We start from the raw sequence: 19,782 nt of genomic DNA, 5'->3' as shown, positions 1-19,782 counted from the left end.
TCTGCCCCAATATGAAGACCTCCATATGTTTGGATATTTTAAACACACAAATCATAGGTCAAAGGAGAAATTATAACAGAAATTAGAAAATAAACATGAATGCTTATGAAAACATGCATACAAAAATCATATAGTATAGGGGCTTCCCTTGTGGCGCAGTGGTTAAGAATCCGCCTGCCAATGCAGGGGACACAGGTTCAACCCCTGGTCCGGGAAGATCCCACATGCTGCGGAGCAACTAAGCCAGTGCACCACAACTACTGAGCCTGCACTCTAGAGCACGCAAGCCACAACTACTGAGCCCACATGCCACAACTACTGAAGCCCATGCGCCTACAGCTCATGCTTCACAACAACAGAAGCCACCACAATGAGCAGCCCGTGCACAGCAACAAAGAGTAGCCCCTGCTCAACCACAACGAGAGAAAGCCCATGTGCAGCAACAAAGGCCCAATGCAGCCAAAAATAAATAAAAATAAATAAAATTTTTTAAAGTACTAAAAAATTTTAAAAACCAAATCATATAGTATACCGATAAGTAAAATTAAGAGCAAAAATTTCATGCTTAAATTAGAAAATATGAAAATTGGAAGAATTCTAACTTCTAACAACATGAGAGATTTTAAAAAGAAGAGAATAATTTCAACGTAGCAAGAGAAAAATAGTTAAGATAGAAGCAAACATTAAACAAAACACAACAAAAACATAAAACAAAACATAAACACAAATGAAATGACCAATAGAGTTAGTTTTCGAAAATAAATAAAATAGATGAACTACTGGTAAGATCAGAAAAAGATCAGAAAAAGAAAGGAAACACAAATAATCAATATTAACAATAAAAGCGAGTCTATTACTACAAATGCAGCAGAAATAAAAGAATATGATGGATAATATTATATGAACAAGAATATTCTGCAATCTCACTGAAATCATTAATAAACTAGATAAATTCCTATAAAAATACAATTTACCAAAAATGACTCAAGAAGAAATAGATCTATAACTACTGAATAAATTAATCAATAGTTAAAACTCTTCCCTTAAGGAAAACTCCAGGCACAGAGAAGTTCACAGATGAGTTTCTATCATTCAAAGGAAATATAACTCTTCCTTTGTCAAGATCTTCCAGAGAATAAGAATAAAACAAAACATACTCATTTTATAAGACTGACATAATTTTGAAACTGAAACTAAAGAATACAAGATAGGAAATCTTTAGGACAAACTCATGTATCGACATAGACAAAAATATAATAAATAAAATATTAGTAAACAGAATCCAGCTATATATATAAAAAGAATAATAAATCATGGCCAAGTTGGGTTTAGCCTAAAAATACACGGCTGCTTTAACATTAGAAAATAGATTAATGAAACTCACTACATTAATAGGTAAAAGAAGAAAAACCCTATGATTATCTCAATAGATGAAGAAGAGTAATTTTATAAAATTCAACAGCCGTTCATAACAAAACCTTTAGAAAGCGAGGAGTAAAAGAGACCTTCCTTAAACTAATTAAAGGGCATCTACTGAGAAAAAAATATACAGGAACAACATATTTAATGTTGAAAGCATTTCCTGTGAGGTCAGAAGCAAAATTAAAATGCCACCTCCCACCAACTTCTATTCATTATTGTATGAAAATTTTAGCTAGTGTAGAAAAAAAGAAAATGTATAAGAATGGAAAGAAACAAAACTGTCATTATTCACAGTTGATATGATTTTCCACAGGGCTTCCACAACAGCACACAGCCAAGGGGGTGAGTGGAGGCTGAAGTTGGCCTCTGCTGTGACCACTCAGCCACACACCCTACACAGGACTGGGTCCACCAGACACAGACCTGCAGTTCACATGGCAAACCAAGTCTCCATGGGTCTATGTCTTCCCAGACATGGTATCTTTCCCAAATTCTTATAAAAATGTACCATGAACTAGCAAGTTACCCTCATTACCAATGTGGAAAGACCAAAAGTACCTACAAAGAAATTATTTTAATTCATGAAAAGGCTTAGAAAGGTGGCTAAAAATATATATACAAAAGTCAAGTATAATGTAAGGCCAGAAACTATCAAACTCTTAGAGGAAAACATAGGCAGAACACTCTATGACATAAATCACAGCAAGATCCTTTTGACCCACCTCCCAGAGAAATGGAAATAAAAACAAAAATAAACAAATGGGACCTAATGAAACTTCAAAGCTTTTGCACAGCAAAGAAAGCCATAAACAAGACCAAAAGACAACCCTCAGAATGGGAAAAAATATTTGCAAATGAAGCAATTGACAAAGGATTAATCTCCAAAATTTACAAGCAGCTCATGCAGCTCAATAACAAAAAACCCAAACAACCCAATCCAAAAATGGGCCAAATACCTAAATAGACATTTCTCCAAAGAAGATATACAGATTGCCAACAAACACATGAAAGAATGCTCAACATCATTAATCATTAGAGAAAGGCAAATCAAAACTACAATGAGATATCATCTCACACCAGTCAGAATGGACATCATCAAAAAATCTAGAAACAATAAATGCTGGAGAGGGTGTGGAGAAAAGGGAACACTCTTGCACTGCTGGTGGGAATGTGAATTGGTACAGCCACTATGGAGAACAGTATGGAGGTTCCTTAAAAAACTAAAAATAGAACTACCATATGACCCAGCAATCCCACTACTGGGCATATACCCTGAGAAAACCATAATTCAAAAAGAGTCATGTACCATAATGTTCATTGCAGCTCTATTTACAATAACCAGGAGATGGAAACAACCTAAGTGTCCATCATCGGATGAATGGATAAAGAAGATGTGGCACATATATACAATGGAATATTACTCAGCCATAAAAGGAAATGAAATTGAGTTATTTGTAGTGAGGTGGATGGACCTAGAGTCTGTCATACAGAGTGAAGTAAGTCAGAAAGAGAAAAACAAATATGTATGCTAACACATATATATGGAATCTAAAGAAAAAAAAGGTCATGAAGAACCAAGGGTAAGACAGGAATAAAGACACAGACCTACTAGAGAATGGACTTGAGGATATGGGGAGGGGGAAGGGTAAGCTGTGACAAAGTGAGAGAGTGCCATGGACATATATACACTACCAAACGTAAAATAGATAGCTAGTGGGAAGCAGCTGCATAGCACAGGGAGATCAGCTCGGTGCTTTGTGACCACCTGGTTGGGTGGGATAGGGAGGGTGGGAGGGAGGGAGATGCAAGAGGGAGGAGATATGGGAACATATGTATATGTATAACTGATTCGCTTTGTTATACAGCAGCAACTAACACAACAATGTAAAGCAATTATACTCCAATAAAGATATTTTTTTTAAAAAAGTCAAGTATAGTCCTAGACACCAGCACAAAAATAAAATGAAACGTAGAAGAGAGGGCATTAACAAAAGCAACAAAGATATATAAGGTATACAAAAATTAATCTTAAAATGTGCAAGTCCCTTATTGAGAAAATGATAAAATATTATTAAAAGATATTAAAGAAGGCCAAAATAAATGAAGAGGTATTTCATGTATATAGACAGGAAAATGTCAGTTTGCCATAAATTGACCTATAGATTCCATGCAATCCCAATCAAGTCCCCACAAGATTCTTTCCTAGCACTTGATGAGTAAACCCAAGATTACTCCTGAAAAAATAAATTGGGAGGATTTTCCTGCCAGATAGTAAGATTTATTTTCAAACAGTAAGTACAATGTGATATTGACCCTGGAATAAACTTAGAGAATTGAATAGCAAGCCCCAAAATAGACGAAAGCAAGTGTGGAAACTTGATTAATGAGAGAGGAGGAGGAAACAGGAGAGACAGAGTGAAAGCACGTACGTACATCCCAAACCATAAGCAGAAAGTGAATTGGGAGGGGTTGGGGGTGATTCCCACTGTTGCTCCTGCCTGGTAATATGAGGGGAGAGCTCCTTCTTGCCCACACTTATTGCCCCTGAGCCTCCCTCTTGCCCCAGAGCAAAGACTGAGCTAGTTTGGGCAAAAGAGAAACAGCTAAGAGGGTTGCTCTCAGAACCCCCTTCTGCAGACAGAAAAGCCCAGCCCTTCTCCAGGACAAGCATATGAGAAAGCTTCTGAAAATGAGAAATGGAAGGTTAATTAAGAAGACCTGGGGCTTCCCTGGTGGCGCAGGGGTTGACAGTCCGCTTGCTGATGCAGGGGACACGGGTTCATGCCCCGGTCCGGGAAGATCCCACATGCCGCAGAGCGGCTGGGCCCGTGAGCCATGGCCGCTGGGCCTGCGCGTCCGGAGCCTGTGCTCCGCAACGGGAGAGGCCACAACAGTGAGAGGCCCGCGTACCGCAAAAAAAAAAAAAAAAATGGAAGACCTGGTATGTGATCCTTTTAATGTGCTGTTAAATTCAGTTTGAATAATCAAGTGGGATTTATCCTGAGATGTAAGGAGGGTTCAACATACACATATCAATAAATATAATATACCACATTAATAGAAAAAAGGATAAAAACCATATGTTCCTCTCAATAGATGCAGAAGAAGGATTTGACAAAATCTGACACCCTCTCATGAGAAAAGCTCTCCACAAATTGAGTATAGAAGGTACATACATCAACATAATAAAGGCCAGATATGACAAACTCACAGTTAACATCATATTCAATGGTGAAACTTTGAAAGCTTTTCTTCTAAGATTAAGAACAAGACAAGGGTGCCCACTGTCACCACTCCTATTCAACATGGTACTAAAAGTCCTAGCCAGAACAATTAAGCAAGAAAAAAATAAAAGACATTCAAATCAGAAAGGAGAAGTGAAACTGTCTCTGTTTGCAGATGACATAATCTTACATATAGAAAACCCTGAAGACTCCACCAAAAAGCTGTTAGAACTAATAAATGAATTCAGTAATTTTTTTTCCTTTCAGGATACAAAATCAACATGCAAAAATCAGTTGCATTTTTATACACTAACTACACACTATTTGAAAAATAAAGAAAACTATCCTATTTACAATAGCATCAAAAAGAATAAATTACTTAGGAATAAATTTAGCCAAAGAAGTGAAATATCTGTACACTGACAACTATAAGACATGGATGAAAGAAACTAAAGAAGACACAAATAACTGGAAGGATAGCCCATGTTCATGGAGGAGAAGAATTAATATTGTTAAAATGTTCATACTACCAAAAGCTGTCTACAGACTCAATGTAATCCCCATCAAAAATCTAATGGCATTTTTAACAGAAATTAAAAAAAAAAATCCTAACATTCATATAACACTACAAAAGACCCCAAATAGCCAAAGCAATATTGAGAAAGGAGAACAAAGCTGGAAGCATCACACTTTCAGATTTCCAACTATACTACAAAGCTATAGCATCAAAACCATATGGGACTAGCATAAAAACAGACACATAGATCAATGAAAAAGCATCAAGAACCCAGAAATAAACCCCTGCATATATGGTCAACTAATATTTGACAAGGAAGCCAAGAATACTCAAAGGGGAAAAGAGAGTTTCTTCAATAAATGGTACTGGGAAAACTGGATATTCATATGCAAGAGAATGAAATTGGACCCCTACCTTTTACCACTCACAAAAATTAAATCAAAGTAAATTAAAAATTTAAATGTCAGTCCTAAAACTCTAAACCTCCTAGGATAAAAGTCCCTTGATGCTGGTCTTGGCAATGACTTTTTGGATCTGACACCAAAAGCATAAGCAACAGAAGTAAAAATGAATAAGTGGGACTATATCAAACAAAAAATTTCTGAACAGCAAAAGAAACAATCAACAAAGTGAAAGGCAACCTATAGGAAACTGGGAAAAATATTTGCAAACCATTTAACTGCTAAGGGGTTAATATCCAAAATATATAAGAAGCTCATACAACTCAATAACAAAACAAAACAAAAAACAAAAAACTAATTAGAAAGATGGTCAGAGGGCTTGAATAGACATTTTTCGAAAGAAGACATACAAATGACCAACAAGTATATGAAAGGTATTTAATGCCAATCATCAGGAAATGCAAATCAAAATCACAATGAGATATCACCTCATACCTGTTAGAATGGTTATTATCAAAAAGACAAGATACAAGCGCTGGTGAGGATGTGGAGAAAAGGGAACCACTGTGCATTATTAGTGGAAATGTAAATTGGTGCAGCCACTATGGAAAACAGTATGAAGGTTTCTCAAAAAAATTCAAAATAGAACTACCATGTGATCCAGCAATTCCGCTTCTAGGTATGTCTGAAGGAGATGAGATCACTATCTCCAAGAGATATCTGCACCCCTATACTCCTTGCAGCGTTATTCGCCATAGCTAAGACATGGAAACAACCTAAGTGTCCTTCAATGAATGAATGGATAAAGAAAGAAAGAAAAAGAAAAGAAAAAAAATATATATATATATACCCACATATATATCACAACGGGATATTATTCAGCCATAAAAAAGAAGGAAATCCTGTCACTTGTGACAACATAGATAGCCCCTGAGAGCATTATGCAAAGTGTCATATAGAGAAAGACAAATACTGTATAACCTCATTTATATGTAGAATCTAAAAAAGCTGAACTATAGAAACAGAAAGTAGATTGGTGGTTGCCCTGGGCTGAGGGTTAGGGCATATGGGGAGATATTGATTGAAGGGTACAAATTTTCAGTTATAAGATGAATAAGTTCTGGAGAGTTAATGTATGCATGGTGACTATAGTTTACAATACTGTATTGTATATTTGAAAGTTGCTAAGAGAGTATTGAATAGATCTTCAAAGTTTTCACCACATGAATAAAAAGGTAAACATGTGTGGTGATAGATGCATAACTAACCCTATGGTGGTAATCACTTCACAATAAATATGTATATCAACTGATCACAGTATACACCTTAAACTTATACAATGCTATATGTCAATTACAGCTCAATAAAGCTGGGAGAAAAAGGAAAAAAAAGAAAGACCTGGGCTTTGCCGGATACCCACCACCCTGCTAAAATAGTCTACGGCACACAAGAACACAGGATCATCAGTGAGAAAGCTGCTGCAGGGGGCCTGCTTTTTGCCCTGACCTGCCTTTGCATAAGCAGGCAGAGCGGCCAGCACAGCCCCTCACTACTGTGCCTGGGTTGGGTGGGCTGCCCCAGGCTAAGAACACTTCAGCCTACGTGGTACAGATATGCGGGGGCAGATGCTGTCATCCTGATACTTGTGCCACCCGATGAACACTACAACCCCCATCCCATGCAGTCTTTAGAACTCCCTTTCCAAACCCAGAGGGTAGCACAAAAGAACATAAGCCAACAGCCAAGAAACCTGAAGCCTCATCTTAGCTCTGCCTGCAGCTAACTTTGTGAACTTCATCAAACTACTTAACCTCTCTGGGCCTCTTTTTTCAAATGCAAACTGGAAATAATATATCTTTGATTACCTGGCACAGTTGTTATAAAGGCTGAAATACAACTAGAAGATTACACTGCTTTGTATCCCTATACAAGTTCATAAAAATAAGAGGGATTTTGTTAGTCAATATGGAAATAAGAGCCTCTTAAAAGAACCAAAGGTGGAATTTCAGGCAAAGTAAAAGAGACCTGGGTGAGGATAGAAATCTCAAAGTTAGGGTCTTAACCAAAATTCCTGTATTATGTAAGCAAGAAACCTGGAATATTATAGGACAGGTCCTCAGGAACCCTCTTTTCCAACCCTGTGGTTCATGAAAAGGAAACTGAGTTTCAGAGAGGGCAAAAGACTTGCCCAAGTCACAGAGTAAATTTGTAGCTGAACCCAGACTAGAATCCAAGCTCCTTCTTCCCTTCTTCTCAGGTTCTGTTCAAAACCTGGCCTAGTCCACGATGCTACCTTCGAGAGGGTGATGACCCCACACCTGAAGAAAATCCCACTGCCTCCCCCCGGACATTCACTGAGGGATGCCAAACTCAGGACGCTTATTTCCCTGGGTCTACAGGTTCAGTGTGCTGATGCGTTTAACTCACTCTGCTCTGGAAATCCCTCTGCCAGCGCCATAGTGCAAGACAAACAGATTGTGTTGACCAAGAGCTTAAGAACCAATTACTCACCCAGCACAGATGCAGGGGTCTGGGCTGGCAGGAGCTATAGCTTGAATCCCTCTGACTTTTCAGGAAACTGTCTCCAGCTCAGCCCCTCCCCACCCCCTCCCCAACTAGGATCCTGAATGTGAGGATGGAAGCACATCGAAGGACAATTCCATCTGAAATCCTGCTGTTAAGTCATAGACTTCTGCATGCTGTGGGGAAAGAACAGGACCTCTTCTTAAAACTGTGGCCTTCAGCTCCTTGGGACAACAGGGTTGGGCTGAAAACCTGGGCTGAAAAAAAGTGGGTTTGGTGAAATCCCTGGGGGCCCAGCCACAGGCCAGACCAAGACTGCACTTTCACCCCATACATGCATCCCAGGTGCCCAGCTAGCGGCTGTGAAAACCCCCGTGGGCTGCTCTCTCAAGCTGGGCAGGGCCTCTCTCTCTTGCAGTGGCCTCAGGCCCAGGACACCCAGCCCCTCACCACACCTGTCACCTCTCCCTCTTGGCAGGCACCCTTGTGACAGCAGCCTGTACACTCTCTCACATCCATGGTCCCTTTGCCGAGGGCTGTGAGTATAACTGAGGTAGAGATGGTCTCAGGCCAGGCCACATGTGTGCGTGAAGGAGATCCAGAGCCAGGCTCTCCCCTACTCACAGGCAGCTCCTGTCCCACATCTGAGACCAGGCTAATATCAGCCTTGGTCCAGGTCAAGAGAGCATCTGCTCTGTTATCAGGCTGCAGCTAGATGATAGAGAAGTCGATGAATAAAACAATTGCCTTTTTCTTAGAATTTCTTCTTCCACTGAAAGATATATATATATAAATGTGTAATTAAATAAGACATAGTAATTCCTCCAAGATGAGTTCAAATAAGATGCTTGACCTATCTCTGCCACACGTGCTCTATATGGCCTTGGACAATTTATGCCCCTTTTCTGGGCTTCCAATTTCCCATCTGTGAGAGGAGAGGGCTGGATTAGATAAGCTCTCCTCTGAAACTAATGTTCCTACAATCCAAGAACCCCCTCCCCAGAAGTTTCTAAAATAGTCATTTGTGGCCAGAGATGAGACCCAAACTCTTTGCTCCAGCTTGCTCTGCCCTAGAACCCAGGCTGCTCTGGGTTCTTTGCTCAAAGACAGCTTTGAGTTACAGGAGACATCTGGGGTTTGTCCCAGTGATGACCACTCACATTACCTGCTGCTTCTGTCGGCCATTATAGTCCCTACATCACTGTATCCCTGCCCACTGTGCATCTGGGGCCAGCCAGCGTTCCCCCCAACCTCAGGGTCCTTGGTGGTCATAAGGCCAAGCAGGCTCACCCAAGGCAATTGTCTTCTTGCTGGCTGCCCAGTCCCCAGCCTATCCTAATATTAGTTTCAGCCGCTTAAAACACAGCTCTCATTGTGACATCTTGCTGAAAATCTATTATGTCTCCCCAGTGTCCCCCAACTCAGGTCTGAACTCCTTAGCCTGGCACTCATGACTCTCCAAACCCTGTGTCCAGCCTACCCTGCCTCTTTGGGCCTTACCAAACTGTACTCCTCGACATGTCCCTTATGTTCAAGCTTCAAGGCAAGTTCCCTGCTATTCTTCAGGACTGACTTGCTGTCCCCATACATCAAGATTCAGCTTAAATGTGGCCTCCCCCTAGAAGCTTACTCTGACCCTCCAGACCACAGGGCACCCAGAATCCTGAAGTGCTGACTGCTCCTCCCCCCAGTATTCACAGAGCTTGCCCTTTCACTGCTTCCTGGCCTCTGTTTAAATATCTGCATATCAGAGAGAACCTCTTGGCCTGGTATAAATGTACAAGTCCCCTCCTACCCTTGGAACCCCCTTACCATTCTTTATATTTCTCCACAGCACTCAGCACCACTTTGCATATATCAACCTGTTTACTATCTTCCCACATCAGAAAGCAATTCTACTCGGTCATGTGTTTTGCTCACTGCTGTATCTTCAGTGCCTAGAACAATGCCTGGCACAGAGTAGGTGCTAAGTAGATCGTCGTTGAATGAATGAGTGAGAGAGGGAATGAGTGAATGAGTCTGTAACTTAGATCCTGGGCATCTTCGGGCACTTTTCCAAAATGCTCTTATCTGATGTGGCTGCCATTGTCCTATGTCTGCTCAGCCCCAACCCTGTCTGATGTCACGGCAGATGGACAGCGCACATTCTGTGGGGCTCTTTGTAAATGACAAACCTCAGAGAACTGAAAGAGCAGTTTCTGGAGGGGCGGGGCCAGGATTAGTCTACTGCCTGGTTTCTAAATGCCACATTTTAAATCCCACTGTCCTGCCCTCCCCCCAGCCTCTCTGCAAATTCCACAGGGTTAAAAGGGCAATCCTGGTAGAAAATGAAGAGGAAAACAAAAGTGTCCTCTTCTCCATGGTGGGGCTCATGGGGAGCTGTATCTCTCTTTCCCTTTTAAGCCTGAGCCCCAAGTATCTCTGCAGAGCCCAGCTACCACCTTCTACCTATCTGATCAAGGAGCTTAATTCCTAAGCTCTCATCACCATTGAAAGAGGGGAAGGGACACTAGAAAAGCAGGAGGTGAAATAAGAGGAGCAGTTGTTGTGGTGGCATCTCCTTCTCTTCCTGATAACACCCTGCAAGCACACATGGCCTTCGACCAGTAAAGTGACACCTCCCCACCCTGATGTCTCCTCATCTGGGCTCCTGGGCTGTGAGGACCATATGAAAGAGGGATGAAGGAGAGGGCAGGGAGGGTGACTCATCAGCCCTGAGTCCTGCTACAGATCCAACATAAACTCGTGTTTGTGGATGGATACATGTGGTTGGGCAGGTAAGTGACTGAGTGAAGGTGAAATAGATATTGAACGAGTGAGTGAGGAATGCAGGAGTGAGTGGGCTGGAGTGACTACTGGCATCTTTGTAAGGAGAGCTCACTGGGCTTAGTAAGACCCTCTCTGAATTCTCTTTTAGGCCTATATCTAGTGCAGTCTCAGGGGTGGGGAGGAGGTTGGCAATTCCTGACCCATGTGAATCATGTAAGTAACTCTCAAGTTCCAAGGAGCCTTCATAAATGTTTGTTAAATCCTTCGTAGCCGCCAAGGAGCCAGGTCAAACCACCTGGAGGCCCCTCAGATCTCCTGTATCCTCTACAAACCAGAAAGGGGGGTACAGCTCAGGGATGCCATGTGATTTAGCTATCTTCTCCAGGAGCTCCTTAGAATTGCCCAGGAATTAGCTGTCACCTATCACCAGTCCCCTCAAAGCTCTTGAATGACAGTCTAATTTGTTTGCCCAGAAGATGGTGAGATGTTTGGGGGGCCAGACGTGGTTGAGATGTACCTCAAGTGTAACATGTCCTAAAGTGAATTATCTTTCTCTCCAAATCTACTTCTCCCATAGAATTTTTATTCTACTGAATGGTACCACCAGCTGGTTGCTCAGCTGATAAAACTTCATTCATTCATTCATTCATTCATCCATCCAACAAATATTTGTGACATGTGTCAGTAACATGCTAAATACTAGGATAAAGTAATGAGCAAAACTCATCATCAAATAGGAAAAGTAAACATTAATTATCATGAAAAATTGTAAATAAATGTAAAATCACAACTATGATAAAGCCTTGAAGGTGGTACATGGTGTTGTAAAGCCCTATAATATGGGATTTGACCTAATCATGGAAGTGACAGCTGAGCTGAGAGCTGAGATATAAGTAAGAATTCAGTAGGTGAAGACATGAAGGAAGAGAAGAGAGTTCTAAGCAGAAGAACAGCAAATGCTAAGGCCTGTGGCCTTGCCAACTGACAAGCCCAAGGGACTGAGAAAAGGCCAGGAGAGAGGGTAAAGAAAGAAGCTCGGCGAGAGGGCGTAGGAGTGGAGGCAGGGGTCAGACAAATTAGACTTTGTAGGCTTATTAAAGAGGTTGATCTTTAGCTTAAGATCAATAGGAAGCAACTGAAGTATTTTTAAGGAGGGAAATGACATGAGTTGTGTGGGTTTTTTTTAATTTTTTTTAATTAATTTATTTTAGGCTGCGTTGGGTCTTTGTTGCTGCGCTCAGGCTTTCTCTAGCTGCGGCAAGCGGGGGCTACTCTTTGTTGAGGTGTGCAGGTTTCTCATTGCGGTGGCTTCTCTTGTTGCAGAGCCCAGGCTTTAGGTGAGCAGGCTTCAGTAGTTGTGGCACACAGGCTCAGTAGTTGTGGCTCGCGGGCTCTAGAGCACAGGCTCAGTAGTTGTGGCACACGGGATTAGCTGCTCCGCTGCATGTGGGATCTTCCCAGACCGGGGCTCAAACCCGTGTCCCCTGCACTGGCAGGTGGATTCTTAACCACTACACCACCAGGGAAGCCCATGAGTTGTGTTTTAAAATACATTTGGCTGCTATGTGACAACAAATTGGAGGGAGTATAAGTAGACCAGTTAGGAAGTTCTCACAGGCGTCCGGTAAGATGAAAATGGTGCCTTGAACTAGAGTGATACTGGTGGAGACAGAGAGAAGTGATGGACTGGGGAGAGATTTTCAAGAGAACACCAACAGACTTGGTGGTGAATTGTATATGAGCTTTGAGAGAGAAAGGTGTTGAAGATGATTGCCAGCTCTCTCTGACTTGTGCAGCTGTATAGATGAAGGAGCCATTCAATGAGATCTGAAATACCTGGAGAGGACCACATATGAATAGGACACTGCCGAGCAAGAATGCAGAAATTTCGTTTTGGACACACTCATCTTGACAGGCCTTGGAGATGTCTATCTCCCTCCTTCGTCTCCCTCACCTTCTGCATTCAACCAGCTACCTGATTCTACTTCCTCTCTTGCCTGTCTTATTTCAGGTCCTTGTAATTATTTCCTACATAATTGAAAGAATCTCCAGGCTCTGTCTCCTTCCAATCCATCCATTCCACACTGTAGGTCTTTCTAAATACCACCTCCTCGAACAATCCCTCCCTCACCACACATCTAAGCCACCCTATCCTCTCACTCTCTGTCTCAATCACTTGAGTTTTTCTTTCTAAAAACCTATAATAATTTGTTTTATTTTTTTATTATAGAAATAAATATGGACATATAAGTATATACCCTAGCTCTGTTTGCTAAGAGGGAATAAATGCAATGACACACCAGTAACAGGGAGCACATGTAGCCCCAGGTCTTGGTTTCTAATACCATTTTCCACTAAAAGGATCCAGGGGTCCTTGGAGAAATGACTAATTCCAAGGCTGGGGCAAGAAAAGAACAAAATGAGCCTGGAACATCTTGCTAGAGCAATAGTAACCAAATGCTCAGAGAATCATGGGGAAAAGTCAAAAGAAACAAGAGCCAGTCTGAGAACCTCCCACTGATCAAATCTTGTACATTCTGAACATCAAAATAAAATATACAAATTGATTAGACCCACTGAATAAATTACTTAAGAATTTATGAGTTCATAGTAATGAAGGAAAGGAAGAAGGGAGGGAGGGAGGAAGGGAGGAGAGAGATAAAGAGAAAGAAAGAAAGGGAGAAGGGAAAGATCTTTCCTACAGAAAAATGCCAACTAATAAATATAGAAGAAATGATGGATTCAAAAGTATCAATGGGGCTTCCGTGGTGGCGCAGTGGTTGAGAGTCCACCTGCCGATACAGGGGACACGTGTTCGTGCCCCGGTCCGGGAAGATCCCACATGCCATGAAGCGGCTGGGCCCGTGAGCCATGGCTGCTGAGCCTGCGCGTCCGGAGCCTGTGCTCCGCAACGGGAGAGGCCACAACAGTGAGAGGCCCGCGTACCGCAAAAAAAAAAAAAAAAAAGGTATCAATGATGATAAAATTAGTGATTAAACGTTTGATGAGGAACAGGATGTTTACAAAACCTCGAAGTATCTCTCCACAAATTACTTATTGATTACTAAGGGAAAAACAGTAATTTCACAGGAGAAACTGGTGAACATCACCTCAAGCAAGTGACGAAAGCTTCCATCACCAGCACTGGGACAGTCCACGCAGCCTGTGCTCGCTGGTATGCTAACCTCACTTCGTGGTACTCCTGCCCAACATGCACAGATTGAATCCAGTCATGTAGAACCATCAGATAAACCCAAATGTAGGGATATTCAACATAATAACTGGCCTATACCATTCAAAACACAAAGGTCAAGAAAGATAAAGCAGAGGAATTGCTCTGGATTAAAGAAGACTGAGGAGACATGATAACAAAATGCCATCTGTGGCTTGGACCCTGAACAGGGCGAGGGAGACAGGAGAGCTATAGAGACATTATTGGGACAGAATTGTATTGTAGTAAGAGTATATCTTTTTTTCTAAGGAAATACACACTTAAGTATTTACAGGCAAAGAGGCACCATGTCTTCGATGTACTCTTAAATTGATCAGAAATATGAATATTTTATATGTATTCATATACATGTATGTATTCATATATACATATACATGATAAAACCATAAATATATAATTATAATAAATGAATAAAGTATAAATTATACAGATAATTGAAATATACATAAATAATAAAAAATAATGTATTTTTTATATTGTTGGAGAGAGAAGGAATTAAAAAAAATGAAGTAAATGCAGTGTCTTGTAATCAATGAAGGGATACAGATAAAGAAGGATTTCTTTTATCAGTCTTGCAAATTTTCATTAATTTGATATGATATCAAAATTAAAGGTGACATTAAATTGTTTGTGTTTATGTTTGCTGAATGAATAAGTGAGCCCATATCCAACCATGACCCTCCCCTGCTTAAAACACCTCAGGGGCTGCCCACAACTGTCATGATAAAAATCAAAACACCTCAGCACAGCCATCAGGTCCTGACACCCATCGACAGCCCTTTGTAAAGTCTCCCATCTCTCTCTCATCACTACTGACTAGTACCCTCACTGCCTCAAGTCCCCCAAGCTTATCACACGAGGCAACATTTCTGTGCCTTAGCATGTGCTGGTCTCTCAGCCTAGAAAACCCTCCTCTTATCCTCCCGGAATCTTCCTGTTATCTTTCCAGATCCAGACCAGGAATTTTCACCTCTGGTAAGGCCTCCCTGATTGCCCCAGTTGGGGGTGACACTTCCTCTTCTGATACACTAATACCTGCCATGATCATGTCCCACAGACAGGCTTGTCACTATTTGTTCACAATCCTGTCTTGCCTTGAGGACTGGGATATTCCCGACACCTGTATGCCCTGTGCTCTGCACGGGCCCTGGCACATGACAGGATCTCAGTTAATACTGCAGCATGGGTACATGAATAATAGTGACTAAATTTTCTGCATCCTCCGAGAGAGCTCCCTGACTTCAGTCTCTTTCACTATCCTCAAAAAATACAGAAGAATAAGGGAAATAAGTTCTTCTAATTTTATGCATGAGGAAAGTGAGGCCCAGAGAGGGTAAGAGAAAACAATGTACCCAGAGGCTGAGCTAGAGCTGGAATCCAGATCTCTTGCCATCAGCCCAGTGTTCTTTCCCAGAAGGTAGGTGGGACAAGAAGGAAGAATATGTCATTTACAGCTGACCTGTTCTATGCTGGACACTACACTTCAATAAACTTTCCAGTTCTAGCATCACCAATGCATCATAAGGAACCCCTTTTTACAGACATGGAAACAGGCTCTGAGTCAGACCTGTCTGATGGCAAAGCCCGTGCTCTTTTCTCTGCACATTGCCAGTATATGCAGCCCACCTCTGACCCTCTATCAGAGGCAACAATATGGCCTGAGTCAATCATTCTGTCCCTCGACCATGTCTTTTAAACCAGCACCACACACAGACCCACAAGGCAGCCCACACCCCCAGACGACAGGCTGCATTTCACATGGTTTCCAAACCCAGGATATTTGGTTTGTAAGACAAAACCTCCATTTCTCCAGCAGAAAGTGAACACTATACACAATTACCCAGCCAAATTTCTGATGCTTAGACACTGCCTCAGGCCGAACAGGGTCTGGTCTGCCCAGAGACATCCTCAGAGGATCCAGGACTCCCCCAGAGCTTGGCACTGAGGGCACCATGTAGCAGGAAGAGGGGGGACTGGGCTGGCTGGATCACAGTGTCTGGGTGTAGGCTCGGTCCCCAGAGATTGCTCCAGGGAAGAAGTGAAGTCACAGAAGCACACCCCAAGGGAGTGGTTGGCAGGGAGGGGGCGGGGTTGGCAGGGCTATCCCTGTCCGGCCTGGGAGGCCTTCCCCACCCCACCCCTGCTTCCCACAGAGCAGCAGTCTCCATCTGAGGCTGGAAAGGCCAGTGATGCTGATGATATTCAGGTCCTAGAGCCAGAGAAGGCAAGCCCTCAGCTCTTCCCCAGCTGGCCCAAAGGCCTGGACTTCCCTGCTTTCAGGGCCTTTGAACTGGGGAGTGGTCAGTGGACCACAGACCACAGTCTTCACCACAGACTCCAGAGTCAGACAGACCTGGGATGAAATTGTTGCTGGCTCTGACCTTGGGCTAATCATTTAACCTTGCTGTGCTTCAGTTTCCCTATCTTTAAAATAGCAGCGCCTGTCTCCCAGCGTTGTTCCAGAGGTTTCCTGAAACAAAAGATGCAAAGAGCCTAACAAGGGGGTTGGCCCTTAGTAGACACTAAAAAATGTGAGTAAGCGTGAGTAAGCCTTCCCCCACAGAAGTTCTGACTGCCTCACCCAGTGCTCTCTTGCTGGATTTTAAACCTGTTTTCACTTGGTTGAGCTTAAAGTCCAGGGAACACCCAGAATCCTCAGCAGAGATGCAATCAAGTCTTAGTCTTACCTTTTTGAGGTGGCATTTACCTGGGAAGGTACAAACCCGTCACCCGCACCAACCCACCAGCACACCACCCAGTGCCAGGCATCTCCTGGGGCCTCAGGCCAACGATTCCTCCTCCCCTTTGTAACCAAGTGCTTCTGGGAGGATTAATCTTGAACATGGGAAACAGCTGCCAGCATCAGGTGACTTAATGCATACTGAGAAGCAAGATCTCAACACAATGCCTGAAAGCCCACCACGAGAGTCCTTGTAAGTAATCTTTAGGGCTAAGCATTGCCCCTCACTTCTCCCCTTTCCAAGTACTAATAGCCTTGGGCAGGCTGAAAGAATCAGTCTTAGAGTAAATTAGTTAGGGGTCTCACCAACTTTGCAGTGTGGCTAGAGCCCTGTCCTGCATTCAGATGACCCTGGTGACACACATCTCTTGCAGATAAGAGGTGACAAATGACTTTCTGACCACATGGCAGACTTGAGAGCCCCTCATGGGGAAAAGGAAAAACTGAGCACTAGCCTATGGCCTCACAGGTCCAGGGGAGGGAGCAGAAGGGCCCTGCGTGTGTGCCCATGCTCCTCACCCCGAGCTCCGGCTCCAAAGGGGCCATCCCTGATCACAGACCACGTGGTCCACATGGTGCTCTGAGGGAGGCAGAGCTTAGGTCCAAGAGACACAGACCTCTCAGCAGAGCCCTGAGCCTAGGCGGGGTCACATGAGAAAGGGGTGGCCGTAGGGCCAGGGCCAGGCATAGGGCAGGGGTCAAACTCCTTTTGGCACCCAGACACTCATGCCTTTGAGACAGGGAGAAGCTGGCAGTTGAAGCAGCCAGAGGAGGGGACATTTATCAATGGCCCAATTCATTCACAACAATCCCCATTGTCTGAGCCAGCACAGAGATGGGCATTTTCTCCCAGAGCTGCTGGGAAGAAAAGCCCCAAGACATGGTCACAAATCAGAGCCCCAAAATACAGAAGCCAAAATTGAGACATATGGTTTGAAAACCAGATGAAATATTTGAAATTGGAGATGTCCCCCCAAAATCCATGCAACATGGTTCTCATCCTCAGAGACCAATAGAATGCTTAATTGCTGATTGTTCATTAATTTATCCTGGTCTCTTTCTATGAAGGATGTAGGAGTTTACAGCTAAAGATGGGTATAATATAAAGTTATTAAAGCAGAAATTAAAAGTCAAAGCCATGGTTCCAATGAACACATTTACTAGGATGAAGCAATATGATGAACTAAGAGCTTCCTGGCAGCCAGAGTAAGAAGGTAAACACACAGGTGATGTCATGAGCTCAGCAGACACACAGACCTGTAGAAATCCCTTGAGCACTCTAAGCTTCAATTTCCTTGTCAGAGGAAAAAAAATGGGACTATTAACCTAATAAGGTTGCTGTGAAAAGTAAATGAAATAAAGCATGTATTATAGATTCAATAAATAGTGGTTGTTATTATTACCATTTGGGGGGTTGTCTGATTTCTCTTCTTTAAATTGGAACTGTGTTACCTTAAAGGGTTGCCTTGATGCTCTATGAGTCCTAATTGTTGCTTTGAAATTCTGATTGTAGGTATATGTCTTTGATGAACTAAAACTGGGGAACCAGCCTGGGATTCACAGTGGGTACCTCATTTTCCAGAGCCTTTTCCTGAGTCTTAAGATGGCTGGGGGCCCCCACACATAAGAAGGCTAGGGAAGGCACAGAGACTTCCTTCCCCACCACCTTCACTCTGTAAAAGGCTGCCCAGCTGACCACAGCCTGCCCTTATTTAACCATCCCCCTCAAGGGTCAAGTGGAGGACCAGGCCCGGGAAAGGTAGGTTCCAGCACCCCCTCAGGAAATGCATGAAGTCCATCTGCTCCCCTGCATACTGGAGGAGTTGGTGGGGTGAGAACTCAGGCACTCCTTAGACCAAACCATAAACCCTTAGAAAGAGAAAGTCAATGTCATCTTTCTAACTTCCCAACTGAGGAAGCACATTTAGTGCGGGCACCTCATTGAGACCTGTCCACAGGAGAATGGTCAGGATGGGAGCGGTCTAGAAGCCATAACAGCAGCAACTGCAGCAGCAGCAGCCAGCTAATATTTGGGGGCACCTAGTCTTCCGGGCACTGTTTCGTGTGTCCCCAGTCCCCAAGGGGAGGAGGTCAGGGAGAACAAGATTCTGTCAAGAAAAGAGATAACCACTGGAATGGAGCAAAGCAAAGGCTCTCCCTTTCAGCCTCAACTGCAGATGGGAGACTCAAAACAGGGTTGACTAAAACCAAAAAAGAGAAGAAATCAGCCCAGCTCAACTCACTTCTCCTGCCTGTCAGATGACTGTCTGGGCCCAGCCCACAGAAGGCTCACTGCTTTTCTGCTGCAGGGGGAATCCAGAGAATAAACTAGAGTGTGGAGCAAATTACAGGTGCTGAGCTCTGCCTCTGATCCCAGACTGGCCCTGCTTGCCTTGCCAGACGGTCCTTTTCACTCCTAAAAAGGTAAGACTACTCAAAGAACAGCCTCAGTTCCAGATCAAATGGGACACTCTGAAGGCATTGTATCAACATCTGCCCTGAGCCCCCAGCCAAAGCCCCTGGCTTAAGAGATTTCCTACTAAAGCCAGTTTCTTAGACTTGTCCAAGGTGCCACATGTAGGCTAAAGGGGACCGAAAAGGGGGCCTAAAAGGCTGAGAGTGGGTCAAGCCAGGGATGCATGTTTGTGCATATGCGTTTTGCACACGGAGATACCTGTTGGATATGTGTCACTGTCCTCAGATGTACATACTGAAAACAGGTGAGTATTTACACAGCCCTCCTGAGATACAACGTGTGCAAGACTGGTGTGAGTGGCGGGAAGGTGTGCACACATGAGCAGCTGTGAGTGTGTGGGTGCCCTGTGAGTGTTTGTGGGTGGGCATGGCTGAGTGGTCCTCCCACCTCCTCCTGGAATGACAGTGGGGCTGTCTCCCCAACCCTGGCCAGTCAGCCAGGCTGGCTCGGACCCCCATTCAGTCCAGTGTTGGTGCTG

General features: G+C 43.3%; 1 protein-coding gene across 4 annotated transcripts in view; it reads right to left on the bottom strand.

Moving 5' to 3' along the window:
- Positions 1-19,782, bottom strand: part of INSC (INSC spindle orientation adaptor protein) — a 134,247-nt gene that overhangs the window by 106,206 nt on the left and 8,259 nt on the right. Inside the window, exon 1 of one of the 4 annotated variants that reach the window (XM_060103880.1) lies at positions 16,776-16,855. The exons of the other annotated variants lie outside the window; for them this stretch is intronic. The gene's annotated coding sequence lies outside the window, so the exon portion shown is untranslated. Of the gene's footprint in view, positions 1-16,775; positions 16,856-19,782 lie in introns of those variants that run through there. 4 annotated transcript variants of the gene reach the window in all.

Source organism: Mesoplodon densirostris, chromosome 7 (genome assembly GCF_025265405.1).
Source record: "Mesoplodon densirostris isolate mMesDen1 chromosome 7, mMesDen1 primary haplotype, whole genome shotgun sequence".
Lineage (NCBI taxonomy): Eukaryota > Metazoa > Chordata > Mammalia > Artiodactyla > Ziphiidae > Mesoplodon > Mesoplodon densirostris.
The sequence above is the reverse complement of the archived record's forward strand: the minus strand, read 5'-3'. Positions and strand labels throughout refer to the sequence as shown.